Here is a 22570-nt window from a genome sequence, read left to right as displayed (position 1 = left end):
GATAAAGATGGGAACCCAATTTCAGGAAACGCCATGAGGGGCCCATTCCAAGCCTTGTTCCAAACTGAGGCATTTCCAGCTCAGGCCATTCCTTCACCCTGTACAATGTCTGTCCCCTGCCACAGCTGGTAGTACTACAGTAGAATTATGCTGCACAAAGCTCTGAGCCTTCTGCCTGGGGAACACCCACAAAAAAATTCCAACAGGAGTCTGTGGACTCTTGCCAGTGGGGATGATAGCATTACTTCTAGGAAGGTCTAGTTTAAATTTAAAAGGTGTACACATACAAGCAGGAGTCATTGATTCAGATTCCAATGTGGAAATTCAAATTGTTGTATCTACTTCTGTTCCCTGGAAAGCAGAGTCAGGAGAGTGTATAGCACAGCTTCTGACTGCGCTGTATGTGGGAATGGGGAAAAGTGAAATTAAATAAACAAAAGGATTTGAAAACACAAGGCAAAGTGGCTTACTGAGTGAATCAAATTACTGATAAACATCCTACCTCTGAAATAGCTATTCAGGGAAAAAAATTTAAAGGTTTGGTAGACAGAGAAGTAGAACAACTAGTTTAAAAGTTGGGAAATAGGTAAAATAATAACTTGGGGTAGAAGTTATGCTTGTGTTTCTCCAGGACCACATCAAGAGCCAAACTGGATACCATCAAGACACCTGAAAACTTATCATTAGCCAGGTGCTGAGGAAGAGATTCCAGGAGGATCCTGAGGACCACCCTGTTGCAGCCAACTTGTGACTGATACTGAAGAGGACCCCAAATGTCACAAGCGACACCCACTGAACACAGCCATCCACCTGGGGATGGATCAAGAAGCTGTCACAGGCTGAGTGTGGTGGCTCATACCTGTGATCCCAGCACTTTAGGAGACCAGGGTGGGTAGATCACGAGGTCAGGAGATCAAGACCATCCTAGTTAACATGGTGAAACCCTGTCTCTACTAAAAGTACAAAAAATTAGCTGGGCATGGTGGCAGGCACCTGTAGTCCCAGCTATTCGGGAGGTTGAGGCAGGAGAATGGCATGAACCCAGGAGGCAGAGCTTGCAGTGAGCTGAGATTGTGTCACTGAACTCCAGCCTGGTTGACAAAGTGAGATTCCATCTAAAAAAAAAAAAAAAAGAAAAAAACAAGACAAAGAAAGCTGTGATAAATGGTGGAAGAAAACCTGAGGAAAGCAGGACAACCAGTCACAATGAATAGTTAATGGTAGCTATGATAGCAGGGATCACCATTGCTATGAGTATTCCTTAAATAAGGGCTGACACAGAGAACAATTATACTTATTGGGCATGTTTATCAATCTTGGCTGGCAATAATGCCTGGATGTAATCACTCTATGACACAGTTACGCATGCTTTCTGATCTCAGTGTTTACCACAATAAATCTGCTCCTATAATTGAGGCATACTGCCCTCAAAAACCTATTTGTAAAAAGGATTGGACCCAGTTAGAAAAAATGAAATACTTGTTTAGGAAGATTGCATTGTACAATAGGCAGAGGTGCTGCACAACAATTCCTACGGAATCATTATTAATTGGTCCCCTACGGGGATGTTTAGCTTGAATTGCACCTGTCAGTCTGCATGCCAGGGCCACACTATGTTCAGCTGGTCTGAACAAAATGGTCAGATGGTAGAAATGATAAGAAGTGCAGCAATAGTTCCTATTATCTGGAACCATGGCAGTATAGTGGCACCTCAACCTCAAATCCTATGGTCTGCTATAGGAGCTAAATGTAAGGATTTGTGGAAACTATTAATAGCTCTTAATAAGATCAAAATTTGGGAAACAATAAAAAAGCATCTAGAAGGACACTTTACAAACTTGTCTTTGGATATTAATAAATATTTAAAGCATCCCAGGCACATCTGACCTTAATGTCAGGAACTGGAGTGCTTGAAGGAGCTCCAGAGAGATTAGCAGCTAGTAACCCATTAAAATGGATAAAAACACTTGGAAGCTCTGTGATGTAATGATGATTATGCTTTTAATCTGTGTTGTTTGTCTTAGAATATTCTGCAGATGTGGATCTCGATTCCTGCGAGAAGTAATTCACAGTGACAAAGCTGCCTTTTATTGCTCTGCAAATGAAAGAAGGGGGACATGTTGGGAATAGGCCTCCAAATATGGCCATAAACTGGTCCCAAAACTGGCCGTAAACAAAATATCTGCAGCACTGTGACATGTTCATGATGGCCATGACAATCACCCTGGAAGGTTGTGGGTTTCTGGAATGAGGGCAAGAAACACCTCGCCCATCCAGGGAGGAAAACCACTTAAAGGCATTCTTAAATCACAAACAATAGCATGAGTGATCTGTGCCTTAAAGGCATGTTCCTGCTACAGGTAACTAGCCAGATCCATCCCTTTACTTCAGCCCATCCCTTTATTTGCCATTAAGAAATACCTTTAGTTAATCTATAATCTATAGAAACAATGGTTATCACTGGCTTGCTGTCAATAAATTTGTAGGTAAATCTCTGTTCAAAACTCTCAGCTCTGAAGGCTGTGAGACCCCTGATTTCCCACTCCACACCTCTAAATTTCTGTGTGTCTTTTATTCCTCTAGTGCCGTTGGATTAGGTTCTCCCTGACTAAGCTTGCCTCAGCACCATGGGGTATTCCTTTGATGTACTACTCTCCCCTTTTTCTTATGGACGTAGCTTCCTGAGAGCTCAGTTTAGTGATTGTTATCTCTCTTCTACACCTAGCCACCCAGCAAGTCTACTGGGCTCTTCACTGGTACCAGGCATTGTCTACCCAGAGTTCTAGGGTGTGAATTGTCTGTGGTTCTCTCAGTCATGGATACCAGCACTTGTTTCAGCAAAGGTAACAGGGGTTAGAGGGTTTTTAGCTTTAGTAGTTTAAGCTGTGATGGTTCTTAGCTTCGGTAGTTTAATACATTATTTTTATGCTGATTGACCTCCTGCCTGGAGGGGGTCCTTTGCAGAAAGCATCAGCTGTGGTAGTATGGGTAGTAACAGGTGGTGTTTGGGGCTCTAGATATTTAAAGTATATGCCCTTCTTCCTCTGTTAACAGGATGGGTAAGCAAGGACCACTGGGTGAGGGCAGAACTAGATGTGTCTGAGTTGAGATTCTCCTTGGGTGGGTCTTGCTGCTGCTGCAGTGAGTGATGGGGTGAATTCCCAGGTGAATGGAGTTATATTTCTAGAAGGATCATGGCTGTCTCACTTTTTCATGCAGATTGTCAAGAAAGTCAGGGAAAAGTGGCAGTCACAAGCCTCAACCAGTTCCCAGGCAATCTAAAGGACCACTCTCATTCCCACTATGCCTCCCCCAATATCACCAAGACTGTTTCCAGGCAGTGGGCAAGTAGGGCTGAGAACTTGTTCCAGGCTACCCACCTCCCAGCTATGAAAGCAATTATTGCTTTCCTTCTTCCCCTGCCTGTGGAGTCTGCACACAACATTCACATCCTCCTCCGAGTTCTGACAAGGAGATTTCTGGATTAGTTCAAATTGCTACACAGTTCAGCTGCACATTTTTTTCTCCCTGTGTCCTTTTCCCAGTGGCTCTGGCCATCCCCTCAAAGGACTCCATTGATGCCAGGAAGAAATTGTTTGTTAGGGGACTCATGGGCTTTTCCCACTGCTTCCTCTACCCCTGTATTTTGCTTTGCTTTCTAAATTGACTCAGTTCCAGGTAAGGTCTGAATTGTCTCTTATAATCTAGACTTTGTTTTTCCAGTAGGGATGTGTGTTTGGAGATGGATAATATCACTTTCTTACTTCCACAATTTGGGCACTCACAGTATTCTCAGTGTCTCCCAGGTCGTATGGGAGAAATCAGCTTCCTTCGGAGGGTCTATGGGTCCTCCCAGGTTTTCTGAATTATTTCTGTGGTCATTCTGGAGCAAAAATTCATGACGTGAGGCTCCACACACTGCTCTATCTGCCAGAGAGGGAGCTGTAATATAGTGCTGTCCTGTCTCTTGTCCACCATGATCTGCCACTATATCCATTGAAAGATTTTGAGAAGTATATGCTGCATCTTGATTTTAATTGAGATCACCAGAAAATAGTAGCAAGGAGATAAGCCCCTTGGGGGATGTTTGCAGCCATGACAAGGCCCAGTGATGGTGAACTGAAAGTCAGGGAGACAATTAGACCCTCTGTGTTTGCTTCTTGTCTCACAAAAGAATTGCTTTTTTGTTTACTTTTCTTTCACGTTATTTCTCCCTTCCTTTCCTTTTTGCCATCTTTGATACTAAGAGAAATGAGAAATTTAGAGAAGTCTTCTAGCACCTCAAATCCCTCAAAAAACTCTGAACAAATGCTCCCCTTACCCCTCTTTTGGGGTGATGTTGGTGAAGTTTCAAGAGTCATGGGGAGATTCTTCTTAAGTCTAAAGCTCTGCTTTCTTGTATTACATTGCCTGGTCTCTTTGGCTTTGGGGGTTGAAGAGATTACCTTTTACTGTGAGAGGATTTGGCCTCGGCATGTGTAATGGCAGACAAGAGCTACAAAGTTAGGAGTGACTGAGGAGAGTTTACAGAAAGTAGTCGAACGTTTTTTTTTTCCCCTCTCGGGAAGTTATTGTTTAGAATCCCAATTCTAGCTCAGAAGTGCCTTCTAAAGAGTCTTCTCTATTGCCTTTCCTTCCAAAATTCAACTCAATTTGACTTGTGTGAGCATATTAGGGTAAGGAGCTGAACTGTTGTTTTCATAGGCAAATGAGAGACTGAGTTTCCTCAGCTCTGAAGAGCAAGGGAATTTGCTTCTCCCCGCTGAAAGGCACCCCTTGGTGACTGAAGGTATTGATGGAGTGTCTGTGGGTTTGAACTCCAGTGATATGCAATGGCCCTACAGGGAACTATCAACAACTTAATTTAAAAGTCTCATCCAGGATGCACAGATAGGGAGCTGATCATTATATGCTTTGGACTGTCTTGGAGGTGCTAGAACTCTTGATAGATAGGCAGAGATATGTAAGCAAGTGGGAATGACTCAGTCGTGACACACTATTGAGTCACACCCACAACCAGCAAACTTGGACCCTTCACACTAAGCCCTACAACACAACTCGGTTCTTCTTTTTAAGAAGAAAAGTGGAAAACCAATTAAGGATGAGAAAAGACCTGAAGAATGACTCCCTTTCTGGCACCCTTTTTGGTTTTATGGCACCTCTACCTCCAAATGGTGATGTAAATAGGAGAACCTTCAAGGGTTTCTAGCACTCCAGCTGCCTACATATTAGGTCTGCTCTTGTGCACATTTTAAACTTATGGGAAAATTACACCAAGGAAAATTCAGAGCCTGAAGGTCAACCTGCCACCAGAAAGGTTCTAAGTTCTGTGTCTATCTCTCTGCTTTCTCTTCTGCTGAAGTCTGCTGTTGCTTTTGTACTAATGTTGAGATAAAAGGAAAATCCCACTATTTGTTTTAAACTTCTTTTGGTAACTGATAAGTTTGTGGCATCTCGTGATGAGAGTTCTGAAATAAAAGCTGTAGGATTTTTCTATGAGTTTCTATGGATATTCATGTGTGTTTACATGTACATACATGTATTCTGTTAGGTTCTTAGTGACTGCAAGTTAACAAATTTGCTTAATTGAAGGAGTACTTATATATGTAGTAAATAACAAGCCCAAACACATCTCAGTACGTATGGCTTCAGAAAATTCTGATAAATAGTTGGTTTTAAAATTACTGGTAAAGTAATAATAGAAATGTCTTAAGAATTGTCAGCATTTTTTTCATTTTTAATAGAGTTATTTTATATCTATTCTTGTCAAATATTGTACGGTGTATAAATTTGGCAAAGTGTTATAAAACTATAAACCCAGTCCAAAACAGAACAGTCTTTGCTTGTGTAATTTTTCTTTTTGTTTTTCTTTGTTTTGTTTTGAAACAGTCTCACTTTGTTGCCCAAACTGGAATGCTGTGGTGCATTCTTGGCTCACTACAACCTCTGTTCCCATAGTTCTTAGATTACAGGCATTAGCTGCCAGGCCCGATGGCTTATGTAATTTTTGATAAAACATTTAATATTGTTAGTTTATTGGAAAAAACTAAATCTTGAGTTATTGGTAAAAATAGCCATATATTTTACACAGATGTTTACAAATAAAGACCTGAAATTCACAGGCTATAAAAATGATTGATAGGGAAATAATGTTAAATGATGACTATCATAGTTGTCATAAATAATCTAAGAAAACTATTAGAATATAATAATTAGGTAAATGTTATGGAATAAATGCTTCTAAATATCATAATTTAGAACCCAAAGTAATGTTAAATCACAGATATTTGGCCGGGCGCGGTGGCTCAAGCCTGTAATCCCAGCACTTTGGGAGCCCGAGACGGGCGGATCACGAGATCAGGAGATCGAGACCATCCTGGCTAACACGGTGAAACCCTGTCTCTACTAAAAAATACAAAAAACTAGCCGGGTGAGGTGGCGGGCGCCTGTAGTCCCAGCTACTCAGGAGGCTGAGGCAGGAGAATGGCGTGAACCCGGGAGGCGGAGCTTGCAGTGAGCTGAGATCCGGCCACAGCACTCCAGCCTGGGTGACAGAGCGAGACTCCGTCTCAAAAAAAAAATAAAAAATAAAAAATAAAAAATAAATCACAGATATTTAACTAAATATCTGGGTAATTTTCAATTAAAAATTACAGAAAAACATTACTTCTAAAAATATGTTCTTATTAAAAGGTAAATAATTTTGTCTAATTCTAAGGTTCGGTATGAAATGAAGTAAAAGTAACAAGAAATAAAATAGAAATAAAGGTGTAGATATGGGGAGGTATTTTTGGTAAGACAGGTTAAAAGAAAAATAATTATAAGAAGGAATAGTCTTGTATGGCAAATTTTTTCACTAAAATAAAATGGCTGTTAAAAAGGGATGTTCAGGACAAACCCAAAAGTCCATGCATGTTGTGAATTGTTTGTGTAAGTCATAAAATGCTATTAAAAATTAAATTTATAAAACAGACACATGATTAAGTTAGCTATAATAAAATATAAAAAGTAATAATCTAAAAATGACATTGATATTAAAAATACACAATACAAATAAAATAATTGGTTAGAACAAGATTGTATTAAAAATATTTGACATCTGTTTCCCTGCTTACTTGCTTGTTTTCTGGGACAGAGTTTCACTCTGTTGGTGAGGCTAGAGTGCATTGGTGTGATCTTGGCTCACTACAATCTCTCCCTCTCAGGCTGGTAGAGACAGGGTTGGACTGGCCAGCTTGTCCTGGCTGGTCTCAACTGACTGAGCTCAGGCAATCCAACTTCCTGGCCTTCCAAAGTGCTAGCATTACAGGGGTGAGCCACTGTACCTGGCCAAAGGCATTTGGTCTCTCAAGGAAATACGTTTTTAATTTTTAAATTCTATAATCTGTTTCTTTATGAAATTTTTCAGATTAATATTGAAGCAGTGTCATTCATCTTGGGTAATAGCTCAGGTTTGTTGTCTCATAGCCATGGAAAACTAATACATGGGCACATTAAGGTGAGGTTCAGAGCTGAAGTTTAATAGGCGAAAGAAAGAGAAAAGGTCTCTCTGCTGCAGAGAGAAAGGTCCCAGAGAAAATGGGTTTCCAGTTCTGTGGTGAAATTGCACAGAGTTTTATAGACTACCTTGAGGAGTTGTCAGACATAAGGTGTGAAAGATTGGTCGAACAAGGTTCACAATTTGCATAACATATGAGGAAGCTGGCCAGTCCAACCCTAATCTTTTAATATGGAGATTACTTCTCTGCCATGTTGTCTACTTTTTTACTGTACACATGGTGACAAAGAAAAGGGTCAATGAAGTCTCCATGTTGAACATACCTCGCTCTCAGGTAGCCTTTTTCTATTGGCACAGCTGCAGGTATTCATCTGTGCAAGCTTCCAGCTTGCTTATCTACATCTTCAGCTTGACTTTTCAGGATGCTGTTTGTTAGAAAAGGAATTATTTGGGGGTCAATTTTTGTTAAAAGGGAAACCTTGCTGAAGACTCTGTTGCCCTAATGATCTGTCTAAATAATATTTTTAGCTCCTGTATCAATATCTCAGAAGTTTGACTTCTGTACCCTGCTTCTTCAGGTTTTTCTCTCATTTGAAAAGGCCTAGGATAGTAACTTTTCTCCTTTACCTTGTGTTTACTCTTATAATATTTTATAACAATAACAGTCTGAAGTAAGAAAGATTTTTAAAAATAGGCAAATAAAAATCTTATAGAATTCGCTATCTATATGTCTCTTTACCTATATGTTTATATATGTTATGTTGAATATTTCCCTACCAAATTATAGAAAAAGCTCTAATTAATTGCTTTAAATAATGTTACTGTTTATCAGATGGATAAAAGCTATCTTGATTAATGCCTTTTAGTTCAGTTGACTTTGGTAACCTCTGGTAAGATTAAGTTGGTAAATTTTTCTTTATTATCTCTAGTAATTTACATCTTTAAAGTCATGTTATATTTAAAATAATTAATCATAGGTTTTTCACTGGGAATCTGGGTTACTAAGAATTAGAATAGTAGGACAGCAAGATGTATATTTAGTAAGGTTATAAAATATGAGTGTTTTTTTCTAAAGAAAATGTCATTTTTATCGTTTAGAGGCTCCTTAAACATGACTCTAAAATTTAAAATTTATACAAATAAAACCAAATGGATATAGAAAAAAATATTAGCTTGGTGTAAAAGTAATTGTGCTTTTTGTCATATGAAAGTCATGGCAAAAACCACAATTACTATTGCTCCTACCTAATAAAAGGGTGGGAATTTAGAAACGTTGACTCTTGGGTGGCCCTGTGATCACTCACAGTGTGCAACTGCAGCTGGGTTGCCTTCAGTCACTAAAGGTAAATTTTACCAGTGGAATTAAGAGATGAATCATACTCTTACTCTCAAGGAATTGGTGCACTGAATGCATAAGGAAATGTAAACTAATAAGGAAAAAGTGAAAATTTGATTATTTGGTTATTATTTAGAATAGCCAAGATGAGACTAAAGAAATACTGAGTGGATTCTTAGCTACTCATAGAAAGAAAAATTAAACCAGGGCAAAAAAAAAATTACATCTGAAACCTGTAGTTACCAAAAATATAGTCAATGTGAGGGAAGGACAAAACTAAGCTACCATTAAAATCAGAAAGTATAATCTTAAGAAATTGTTACATTTTGTAGATTGGTATCATCAGCTTTAAGAAAAACCTTTACTACAATGGATTTTAAAAATAACTTTAAAAACAGTATCCTTAATTTTAAATGCTACAGAATGAAAGAGCTTGTTTGGTTTGATTCATGTCTACAATCCAGTTAACAAATTACTGATGAATATATGGGACACAGATGCAAAGGAGTCTAATTCTAAGAGAACAACCAGCCTACTGGACTGGTTAAATGCCACTGTAAGGTTCATCGATCCTGAGAAGGGGACTGTTCAATTATCCCTAATAGAATGTCAAGTGGAGCAACCCAAATGAGCAAGTTAATATGCTTCACATGCAAGCCATATGATGGCTTTACGATGGCTGAATATGGTTCCACAGAATATACCTATTACCTATGTCATGCTAAATGCTGGGGTTAAGAAGGCGCCTTTTACATGGGCACCTCATGTGACATTACTTCTGCCGAATCATACAACTACTTAAGAAGCCTTATTAAATTTGCTCTACCTCCTGTTCCCTACAGATGCTTAATAAAACATTAAGATGAATAACAATAACAATGAAATTGGAAAGTGAAAGAAAATCAAAGGACTTGCTCCAGAAGGTTGATAGAAATCTTTAAATGGTTATTAATAAATAAAATGAAGCTTGGTGTGCTGACTCATGCCTGCAATCTCCTCACTTTGGAAGGCAAAGGCAGGTGGCTCATGAGGTCAGGAGATCGAGACCATCCTGGCTAACAGAATGAAACCCCATCTGCTCTTACTTTAAAAAAAAAAAAAAGAAATTAGCTGAGCATGGTGGTACATACCTGTAGTCCCAGCTACCTGGTAGACTGAGACAGAATTGCTTGAACCGGGGAGGTGGAGGTTGCAGTGAGCTGTGATAGTGCTACTGCACTCCAGCTTGTGCAACAGAGCAAGACTCCATCTCAAAAATAAATAAATTAAATAAGTAAATAAATAAATATTGATAGGGTCAAAACAAAGGTATTTATAATAATATTAAAGGCTAGTCCATCTTAAGTTAATTTTTATATATTGTGAGAGATACGGATCTAGTTTCATTCCTCCAAATGTGGCTCTCCAGTTTTCCCAGTACCATTTATTGAATAGATTGTCTATCCAGCAGTGTATGTTTTTTGTCTGTTTTGTACAAGATCCACTGGTGGTAGGTATTTGTTTTATATCTGAGTTCCCCACTCTTCCATTGGGTTACATGCCTATTTTCATACTAGTACCATGCTGTTTTGGCTACGATAGCCTTGCAGTATAACTTGGAATTGGGTAATGTGATGTCTCTGGATTTGATCTTTTTGCCTAGGATTGCTTGGGCTATTCAGGCTTTTTGTTGGATCCACATTAACTTTAGGAATTTTTTTCTAATTGTGTAAAAAGTAGCATTGGTATTTTCATATAAATTCCATTGAATCTACAGATTGCTTTGGACAGAATGCTCATTTTAACAATATTGAACATTTTAATCCAGTGCATGGGATATTTGTTTGTGTCATCTAAAATTTCCTTCACCAGTGCTTTGTAGTTTGCCTTGTAGAGATATTTTACCTCCTTGTTTAAGTATTTCCTAGGAATTTCATTTTATTTCATTTTTTGTAGCTATTATAAGTGAAATTGAGTTCCTGATTTGATTCTCGGCTTGGTTGGTTGTTGGTGTACAGCAGTGCTACTAATTTATGTACATTGATTCTATAACCTGGGACATTACTGAATTCATTGACCAAATCTAGGAGTCTTAGAGTAGTGTTTAGGGATTTGGAGGTGTAAGATAATATACTTGGCAACAGATTGACTTCCTCTTTTCTAATTTGGATGCCCTTTCTTTCTTTCTCTTGTCCGATTGTTTTGGCCAAGTCTTTTAGTATTGTGCTGAATAGAAGTGATAAAAGTGGGCATTCCTGTCTTGTCCCAGTTTTTAGGATTGGAACAACTTTTCTTCATTCAAATATGATGTTGGCCATGAGTTTGTCACATATGGCATTTATTATTTTGAGATGTTTTTTCTATGCCTAGTTGAAGACTTTTTATTATAGAGGATGATGGATTGTCATGAACGATTTTTCTGCGTATAAGGAGATAATTGCATGGTTTTTAAAAATTGTTTGTGTAATGAATCACATTTATTGACTTGTGTATGTACTGAACTATCCATGTATTCCTAGGATGGAACCTACCTGATCTTTGTTTGTGATGTATTGTTGGATTTGGTTTGTTAGAATTTTTACAGGATTTTTACATCTAAGTTAATCAGTGAGTTTTATTTTTGTGTTTTGTCCCTTCCTGGCCTTGGTATCAGGGTGATATTGGCTTTATAGGATGTGTTTAAAAGTATTCCCTCATTCTTGATCATTTAGAATAGTTTCATTAGAATTAGTAGCAATTATTTGAATGTCTAATAGAATTTAGCCATAAACCCATGCTGTCTTGAGCTATTTTCTTCTGAAGATTTGTTATTACTCATTCAATCTCACTACTTATCAGTCTGTTTAGAATTTCTATTTGTTCTTGATTCAAACTTGGAGGATGATACATTTTCAGGAATTTATCCGTTTCCTTTAGATTTTCTAGTGTGTGTGCATATAGGTGTTCATACTAGTCACAGATGATGTTTGTGTCATCAGTTGTAATGACTCCATTTTCAAATCTGACTTAGCTTAATTGAATCTTGTCTCTTCCTGTTTACTCTAACTAGTGGTCCATCAATTTTGTTTATCTTTTCAATAAATCAACTTTTCATTTCACTGATTCTCTGTATTGTCTTCTTGGTTTCAATTTCGTTTAATTCTACTCTGACCTTTATTGTTTCTTTTTTTCTGTTAGCTTTAGGTTGTTTGTTCTTGTTTCTTCAGTTCCTTGAGCTGTACTATTAGGTGTTAGTTTGTGATGTCTCTGTATGTTTGGGATATTCAGATGTTTGTCCCCTTCAAATCTCATGTTGAAATGTAACCACAGTGTTGGATATGAGACCTTGTGGGAGATACTGGATCATGGGGATAGATCCCCTAGGAATGGTTTCTGCCAATCAGAGTAAAAGCTCTCTGATTCCTTGCCAGAACCTGGGCAGATTCTGAGAAGATGGGATGCTATGCTTCCTGTACAGACAGCAAAATCATAAGCCAACTAACATTCTTTTTAAAATCAATTACCTAGCCTCAGGTATTTCTTTATAGTGATACAAAAATGATTTAGCACACTGTCTTTTGATGGAAGCATTTAATACTAAAAACTTTCCTGTTAGCACTGCTTCTACTGTATCCTGAAGGTTTTAATAACTTGAGTCATTGTTATCACTCATTAAAAACAAATTTTAGGTGATCGTTCCTGGCAAATTGGATGAAAAGTCAAGACCCATCAGTATGCAATATTCAGGGGACCCATCTAATGTGTAGAGACACACATACGCTCAAAATGAAGGGGTGGAGGAAGATCTACCAAGCAAATGGAAAGCAAATAAAAAAAAAGCAGGGTTGCAATCCTAGTCTCTGAAAAAAACATACTTTAAGCCAACAAAGATCAAAGGGGACAAAGAAAGCCATTACATAATGGTAAACGGACAGATTCAACAAGAAGAGCCAACTATCCTAAATATATATGCACCCAATACAGGAGCACCCAGATTCATAAGGCAAGTCCTTAGAGACCTGGAAAGAGACTTAGACTCCCACACAATAATAATGGGAGACATTAACATGCCACTGCCAATATTAGACAGCTCAATGAGAGAGAAGGTTAATAAGGATATCCAGGACTTGAACTCAGTTCTATACCAAGCAGACCTAAAAGACATTTACAGAACGCTCCACCCAAAATCAACAGAATATGCATTCTTCTCTCTACCACATTGCACTTATTACAAAATTGACTAAATAGTTAGAAGTAAAGCACTCCTCAGCAAATGTAAAAGAACAGAAATAACAACAAACTGTCTTTCAGACCACAGCACAATCAAATTAGAACTCAGGATTAAGAAACTCACTCATAACCGCACAACTATATGGAAAATGAACAACCTGCTCCTGGATGACCACTGGGTAAATAATGAAATGAAGGTAGAAATAAAGATGTTCTTTGAAACTAATGAAAACAAAGACACAACATATCAGAATATCTGGGACACTGTGTAGAGAGAAATTTATAGCACTAAATGCACACAAGAGAAAGCTGGAAAGATCTAAAATTGACACCCTAACATCAAAATTAAAAGAACTAGAGAAGCAAGAGCAAACACATTCAAAAGCTAGCAGAAGGCAAGAAATAACAAAGATCAGAGCAGAACTGAAGGAGAGAGACACAAAAAAAACCCTTCCAAAAATCAATGAATCCAGGAGCTGGTTTTTGAAATGATCAACAAAATATATAGACCACTAGCAAGACGAATAAAGAAGAAAAGAGAGAAGAATCAAATAGATGCATAAAAAATGATAAAAGGGATATCACCACGAATCCCACAGAAATACAAACTACCATCAGAGAATACTATAAACACCTCTGTGCAAATAAACTAGAAAACCTAGAAGAAATGGATAAATTCCCGGACATATACACCCTCCCAAGACTAAACCTCCCAAGACTAAAACAGTAAGAAGTTGAATCACTGAATAGACCAATAACAGGCTCTGAAATTGAGGCAATAATTAGTAGCCTACCAACCAAAAAAAGTCCAGGACCAGCTGGATTCACAGAAGAATTCTACTAGAGGTACAAAGAGGAGATGGTACCGTTCCTTCTAAAACTATTCCAGTCAATAGAAAGAGAGGGAATCCTCCCTAACTCATTTTAAGAAGCCAGCATCATCATGATAACAAAGCCTGAGAGAGACACAACAAAAAAAGAGAATTTTAGACCAATATCCCTGATGAACATTGATGCAAAATTCCTCAACAAAACACTGGCAAACTGAATCCAGCAGCACATCAAAAAACTTAACCACCATGCTCAAGTTGGCTTCATCCCTGGGACGCAAGGCTGGTTCAACATATGCAAATCAATAAACATAATCCATCACATAAACAGAACAAAAGACAAAAACCACATGATTATCTCAATAATGCAGAAAAGATCTTCAACAAAATTCAACAGCCCTTCATGCTAAAAACTCTCAATAAACCAGGTATTGGTGGGACATATCTCAAAATAATAAGAGCTACTTATGACAAACCCACATCCAACGTCATACTGAATGGGCAAAAACTGGAAGCATTCCCTCTGAAAACTGGCAAAAGACAGGGATGCCCTCTCTCACCACTCCTATTCAACATAGTGTTGGAAGTTCTGGCCAGAGTAATCAGTCAGGAGAAAGAAATAAAGGGTATTCAATTAGGGAAAGAGGAAGTCAAATTGTCCCTGTTTGCAGATGACATGATTATGTATTTAGAAAATCCCATTGTCTCAGCCCCAAATCTCCTTAAGCTGATAAACAACTTCAGTAAAGTCTCAGGATACAAAATCAATGTGCAAAAATCACAAGCATTCCTATACACAAATAACAGATAAACAGAGAGCCAAATCATGAGTGAATTCCCATTCACAATTGCTTCAAAGAGAATAAAATACCTAGGAATCCAACTTACAAGGGATGTGAAGGACCTCTTCAAGGAGAACTACAAACCACTGCTCAACGAAATAAAACGGGACACAAAAAAATGGGAGAACATGCATTCCACGCTCATGGATAGAAAGAATCAAAACCATGAAAATGGCCATACTGCCCAAGGTAATTTATAGATTCAATTCCATCCCCATCAAGCCACTAATGACTTTCTTCATAGAATTGGAAAAAACTACTCTAAAGTTCATATGGAACCAAAAGAGACCCCGCATTGGCAAGACAATCCTAAGCCAAAAGAACAAAGCTGGAGGCATCATGCTACCTGACTTCAAACTACAGTACAACGCTACAGTAACCAAAACAGCTTGGTACTGCTACCAAGACACAGAGATGGACCAATGGAACAGAACAGAGGCCCCAGAAATAACACCACACATCTTCGACCATCTGATCTTGGACAAACCTGACAAAAAGAAGAAATGGGGAAAGGATTCCCTATTTAATAAATGGCTCTGGGAAAACTGGTTACCTGTATGTGGAAAGCTGAAACTGTATACCTTCCTTACACCTTATACAAAAATTAATTCATGATGGACTAAAGACTTAAATGTTAGGCCTAAAACCATAAAAACTCTAGAAGAAAACCTAGGCAATACCATTCAGGACATAGACATGGGCAAGGACTTCATGACTAAAACACGAAAAGCAATGGCAACAAAAGACAAAATTGAGAAATGGGATCTAATTAAACTAAAGGGCTTCTGCATAGCAAAAGAGTGCGCAGGATTATAAATCATGCTACTATAAAGACACATGCACACATATGTTTACTGTGGCACTATTCACAATAGCAAAGACTTGGAACCAACCCAAATGTCCATCAGTGATAGACTAGATTAAGAAAATGTGGCACATATCCACCATGGAATACTATGAAGTCATATAAAAGGATGAATTCATGTCCTTTGCAGGATGAAGATGAAAACCATCATTCTGAGCAAACTATTGCAAGGACAGAAAGCCAAACACCACATGTTCTCACTCATAGGTGGGAACTGAACAATGAGAATACTTGGACTCAGGGTGGGGAACATCACACACCAGGGCTTGTTGTGGGGTGGGAGGAGTGGGGAGCAATAGCATTAAGAGAAATACCTAATGTAAATGACTAGTTAATGGATGCAGCACACCAACATGGCACATGCATATGTATGTAACAAACCTGCATGTTGTGCACATGTACTCTAGAACTTAAAGTATAATAAAAAATAATAAAATAAAAAATAAAAAGAATTAATTTCTATCTTGATTTCATTGTTTACCCAAACATACTCAGGAGCAGATTGTTTAATTTCCATGTATTTGCATAGTTTTGAAAATTTCTCTTGAAACTGATTTCTAGTGTCATTCTGTTATGCCTAAGACTATATATGATAAAGTTTCAATATTTTAAAGTTTTATTGAGACTTTTTGTGGCATATGGTATGGTCTATCTTAGAAAATGTTTCACATCCTGATGAGAAGAATGTATATTCCCTGGTATGGGGGTTAGAATGTTCTGTAAATATCTGTTAGGTCCATTTACTCTAGAGTTCAGTTTATGTTATATGTGTCCTTTTTGTCTTTCTTCCTTGATAATCTGTCTAGTGCTGTTAGTGGTATGTTGAGGTTCCCCATTATTATTGCGTTGCTATCTCTTAAGTCTAAAAGTAATTGTTTTATGAATCTGGGAGCTCTGAAGCTTGTCACACATATATTTAGGATACCTATATCTTTTGTTCAATCAGTCTCTTTATTATTCTAATAACCTTCTTTGTATTTTTTAAACTGCTGTTGCCTTAAAGTCTGTTTCATTGATACAACAATAACTACTCCTGCTTGCTTTTGGTTTCCGTTTGCATGGAATAATTTGTCTGCTCCCTTACCATTAACATTGTTATCAACGTATTTTCCCTTCCAAAATTATGTACCTATACTGTCATTTAATGAGAATATAATGTGATTTATAAACTGCCATAATTTATTTAGCCAATCCCTAATAATTATTCATATAATTTCCAATTTTATATAGAGTTTTTCAGTGTCATTATAACCAAATCAATTCAATATAAGAATAGGATAAACACTGAAACAATCAATTAAAAAATTATAGATGTGTAAGTAAATATATAAAAAAAAATTAACTACAATAGTAATCAATCAACTATAAATCAGAGCAACCATGTGATGTCATTTTCAACTGTGAGAATGTCAAAGATTAAAAATAAAGAAACAGAGGAACATTAGCATTGTAGAAGAACAGGAGGCCACCCTACTATATCCCCTACAACAAGAATTTGGCACATACCAACAGATAAGGAGCCTTGGGATTTATGTAGATTATGGAACCTTAGTATACTCAAAGTTACAAAAGAGTTGTTCTCAGAGTGCTGATTGTTATTCAGCACCTGTCGATTGTACTTCTGGGTTCAAGCCCCAAAATGGCCTATTTTCCCAAGGGTATTGTCTAGAGCTGTATTTGCCCTTGAGCCTATAATCAGAATCATCTGTCTAAGAGTTCATTAGAGATTACTTACAGTAGAGCCATCTGCCTACCAACATTGGCCACATCAATGGACCCAAAATTATTCTATAAATTGGCTCCAGCCCCTGTCAGCTATGGTCCCAGCTTAGTACTGCTCACACAAAGACCAAGAGAAAGGCTTGGCCATCTGTGGCACCAGGACAGATTTGCTTGTCTGTATCCCACAGCAGTCCCTGAAAGGGTTTTCTCTTATTTCAAGCCCCTCTCACTGCATTCCAGCATTTATCCCACATGTGCAGAGAACTGATAAGAGATGCATCCATCTGAGCTACTGGGACAAACATGCTGTCTTCCATCTCCCACGAAGATCCTGAAGGAATGCTGTCTAAGCTCAGGCTTTCTTGCTGTACTCAGTGAACTATTGCTAAGGCACAGGAGACTGCTGAGACACTCACTTGTGTTAACCACTGGGGTGGGCTTGCTGGCCTCCTATCCATAGCAAATACTGAAGGGGTACTGTCTTGACTCTGTCCCTCTGCTGAAGCCTATGAGTAACCACACCCATGCAAAGAACTTCTAGAACCTCAGAGCCAGTCTGAACTACGAGGGCAACCATGACAACCTCCATTCCCTCAGCACACCCTGAAGGGGCCCCAAAATTCAACTCCAATCCCTCTCACATGCAGCCTGGGAGCAATCCCAATGGCTCATGTAACTGCTGGAAGACATAAATATTTGTAAAACCAGGACAGGACTGCTGATCTCCAACCTGCAGCAGTTCCTAAAGGAGCCCTGATTCTAAGCTCCAGCTCCTCTCAGCTGTGGTCTGGAAGCAATCCTGCCTGCTGATGCCACTGGGTCAGGTTGCCAACAGTGGTCCCATACAGATTCTTAATTAAACCTGAAGTTCAGTTTCAGCTTCTTCTTCTAGCTGTGGTTTGAGAGCAGTTCTGCCCAGCTGACATCCCACTTGGAAATGCAACCATCTGAGTCTCCATGGCATGCTTTCCAACATTTGTCCCTCAGTGGAACCCCAAATGGCCCTGCATCTTGATATATGTCCTTCTTTTCCTTTTTTATTATACTTTAAGTTCTAGGGTACATGTGCACAATGTGCAGGTTTTTTACATATGTATACATGTGCATATGTAACTCATCATTTACCTAATGTAAATGATATACCTGCACCCATTAACTGGTGAGCTGCACCCATTAACTCATCATTTACATTAGGTATATCTCCTAATGCTATCCCTCCTCCCTTCCCCCACCCCACAACAGGCCCCAGTGTGTGATGTTCCCCTTCCTGTGTCCAAGTGTTCTCATTGTACAATTCCCACCTATGAGTGAGAACATGTGGTGTTTGGTTTTCTGTTCTTGTGATAGTTTTCTGAGAATGATGGTTTCCAGGAAAAAAAAGAAAGAAGGAAAGAAGGAAGGAAGGAAAGAAGGAAGGAAGGAAGGAAGGAAGGAAGGAAGGAAGGAAGGAAGGAAGGAAGGAAGGAAGGAAGGAAGGAAGGAAGGAAAGTTACCTTCTAAATTGATCTACACAGTAGGCCATGTGAGTGGAACAGTGGATCAAGCAGAGGTATGAGGAAGGAGGTCAAGGACATAGAAGGTGTAAAATAGAAAGTTACCTGGGGATATTTCCACACCACCTTTCCAGGAAGCAGTCAGTTGTAGAAAATAATCATTCTAAGACAGAAATCATGGATTACAGAAAAGTCTGTCTTTGATGCATTACCTGCTTCAGTTCCTGGTATTTCTGGTTTTTGAAGAGTGTCAGAGGAGGACCCACAGATTGAACTATGCCTAGAGTGAGGAAAATTGTTGTATTTGTAGGAACAATTTCTTGGGTCTTTTTTTTTTTTTTTTGAGACGGAGTCTCGCTCTGCCACCCAGGCTGGAGTGCAGTGGCCGGATCTCAGCTCACTGCAAGCTCCGCCTCCCGGGTTCACGCCATTCTCCTGCCTCAGCCTCCCGAGTAGCTGGGACTACAGGCGCCTGCCACCTCGCCCGGCTAGTTTTTTGTAGTTTTTAGTAGAGACGGGGTTTCACAGTGACAGCCAGGATGGTCTCGATCTCCTGACCTCGTGATCCGCCCGTCTCGGCCTCCCAAAGTGCTGGGATTACAGGCTTGAGCCACCGCGCCCGGCCTAATTTCTTGGGTCTTTTAAGGGTAACCTGAGATTAGACAAATAGCCATCATCCCAGTAACTTCTTCCCAGAACTAGGCACTTCTAGTTTGACTTTAAGGGAAATGACACCATATTCAAAGAAGAAGTGGCCATACGGTATCTAATTAGTATGAGACCTTGGGTAAGGCACCTAACCATTTTGGGGTCTCAGCTTCTTTATCTGTCAAATAGGGCAATATCAGCCTTAATCTTATTGGGAAAAAAATCAATAATAAAAGTGAAGATTTTTAATTAAAATAATTCCAGATATATTAACATTTACTTAACTTCAGAAGTTAAGTAACATTCCAAAGAGAGATGAGATCCATAACCACGGACACATACTTGTATTGTAAAGCTTGACAAAATGAGCTTAAATTTCCTGTGAAGATCTCTCTCCACATTCAAAAAAAGTTAAAAATGAAGTAAGAATTCTATACAAAGAGCAATATCTTTCACTCTTCTTTCAGGAAGGGAAGAGAATGATATAAATATAAGCACCCAGATTGATTTTCCTTGGCATCTATGCCTGACTCTCATAGAATTACCCCAAAGTAATGCATTAGAGTATATAACTCAAATTGTTATTCAGAGAAGCATACAGTTGTTATTTGCTCTAAAGTAAATAATAATTTATCCAGTCTTCTCCACAAATTTTCTGTATTGAGGATAATATTAATGAAGATCAACATAAAAACTTACAAATAAGCAGGGATGGTAGCTCACATCTGTAATCCCAGCTACTCAGAAGGCTGAATTAGGAGGATATTTTGAGTCCAGTAGTTCAAAGTCAGCCTTGGCAACACAGCATGATTCCATCGTACCCCACCCCAACAAAACTCAAAACTCCAAAAGCAAACCAACAATCCTTACAACTTTTACCAGAAAGTGGTCTTTATTTAGACCCCGATACAGGGTTTTTGAACCTCATGTAAGAAAGAATTCAGGGCGAGTGCACAGAGTTAAGTGAAAGCAAGTCTACTAGGAAAATATGGGAACAAAATAATGGCTACTCCATAGGCAGAGCAGTGGCATGGACTGCCTGATTTAGTATACTTATAGTTATTTCCTGATTATATGCTAAACAAGAGGTGGATTATTCATGAGTTTTCTGGAAAAGTGGTGAGTAATTCCTGGAACTGGGCCAGGCGCAGTGGCTTACACCTGTAATCCCAGCACTCTGGGAGGCCGAGGCAGGCAGATTACCTGAGGTTGGGAGTTCAAGACCAACCTGACCAACGTGAATAAGACCTGTCTCTACTAAAAATACAAAATTAGCCAGGGTGGTGGCACATGCCTATAATCCCAGCTACTCAGGAGGCTGAGGTAGGAGAATCATTTGAACCCGTGAGGCGGAGGTTGCTGTGAGCTGAGATCAGGCACCATTGCACTCCAGCCTGGGCAACAAAAGAGAAACTCTGTCTCAAAAAAAAAAAAAAAAAAAGAAAAAGAGAGATTCCTAGAATGGAGGGTTCCTCCCCTTTTTATAACATATAGGGTAGTTTCCTGACATTGCCATGGCATCTTTCCTCTCCTTATTATCTTGCATAACATACTAGTAATAGTTAACTTTATATCTCTCTATTTGTTAAGTTAGTTTAGTTGAGTTAAACAAATCAAAGGAAAAGATAGATACCAAAGAGGACTTATACACTCTTTTGTGGAAACAGGAAAAGGTATAATGCCTTATTTATTTGGAGTTAAAGAGAGGAAGTTAAAGATATTTTACATGCATACCAATTTACAAATAGGGTGGACTATTCTGTGTCACTCTGGCTACATTTAACAACATATCCCAGTAGTTTTTTCTTGTATTTTTTCCAGTTAGCATAGACTACAAGGGAGTAATCCACTGAGAGTTGGAAGTCTGATGTGAGAGGGATCGACTATTTTGTAGATTACATGCCATTGCTATCTGCTGATTAATGTTGGCATTAAGCAGCATCTGGCACTGAAAATGTCCCTGCTCCTCCAGTATCTTTCTTCAGTTTTCTCTGATTCCTGAGCCAGGTGTTTGTGTGATTAGCCCTGTGACAAATGGTCCTATATTTAACAGCATTTCCGTATCATCAGAGACAAAAGGAACAGATACAAGTTTAACTTCACCTTTGTGGGTTATCAATTCATGACTGTGAGTATCCACTCACAGTTACAAAGTTCAAGTAGTTGATTATCTTCTCTTTCTGACCACCATCCTGTAAATTTCAGACTCCCACACTGAAAAGACTTGCAGTGACTGTTTAACCAGCTATCATAAATGTCTAAGCAAATTCCCTGTTTCTGCTTCTTAGATTAAACCCCAAGTAACATAAATAGATATGTAGATCTATAGAATAAAATTGAAATTTCAGAAATGAGTTTCATTTAAGGACACTTTTTTTAAATGGTGCAAAGAAAATCAATGTAAACAGACTGTCTTTTTAACAAATATTACTTAGAAAATTGGATATCCACATGCAAAATCTAGACCTTCACTTCACAACACACACACACACCTTAAAATGGATCACAAATCTTTAAAACCTTTAGGCAAAAACATAGAAAAAAGTTTTCAAGATTTTAAAGAGTTCTAAGGTATAACCCCCAAATTCTACTCCAAAAAACATTGATACGTTACACTTTGTCAAAATTAAAATTATATAATTTTGTTTAAAAATTAAACAATTTAAAGATTTTTTAATTAAAAATGTTTGCCCTTCAAAGCCACTATTAAAAAAATAAAACAGTAGCCAAGACTTAGAGTAAATATTTAAAAATCATGGCCGGGCATGGTGGCTCATGTCTGTAATACCAGCACTTTGGGAGGCTGAGGTGGGTGGATCATGAGGTCAGGAGATGGAGACCATCCTGGCTAACATGGTGAAACCCTGTCTCTACTTAAAAAAAAAAAAAAAACACCACACACACAAAAAATTAGCTGGGCGTGGTGGTAGGCACCTGTAGTCCTAGCTACTTGGGAGGCTGAGGCAGCAGAATGGTATGAACCCAGGAGGCAGAGCTTGCAGTGAACCGAGATGGCACCACTGCACTCCAGCCTGGGCAACAGAGACTCCATCTCAAAATAAATAAATAAATAATAAAATCATGTATCTGATCAAGAACTCTTGTATCTAGACTGTATTAAGAAATAATATAAACAATAAAAGATTTA

General features: G+C 38.4%; 1 long non-coding RNA gene across 1 annotated transcript in view; it reads right to left on the bottom strand.

Annotated features, from left to right (window-relative positions):
* Window positions 1–22570, bottom strand: part of LOC114676245 (uncharacterized) — a 56292-nt gene that overhangs the window by 20121 nt on the left and 13601 nt on the right. The window contains exon 2 of the long non-coding RNA XR_003727125.2: window positions 7822–7923. This is a non-coding gene — a long non-coding RNA (uncharacterized LOC114676245). The remainder of the gene's footprint in view (window positions 1–7821; window positions 7924–22570) is intronic.

Source organism: Macaca mulatta, chromosome Y (genome assembly GCF_049350105.2).
Source record: "Macaca mulatta isolate MMU2019108-1 chromosome Y, T2T-MMU8v2.0, whole genome shotgun sequence".
Classification (NCBI taxonomy): domain Eukaryota; kingdom Metazoa; phylum Chordata; class Mammalia; order Primates; family Cercopithecidae; genus Macaca; species Macaca mulatta.
Note: the sequence above shows the minus strand (reverse complement) of the source record. Positions and strands in the feature narration are given on the sequence as shown.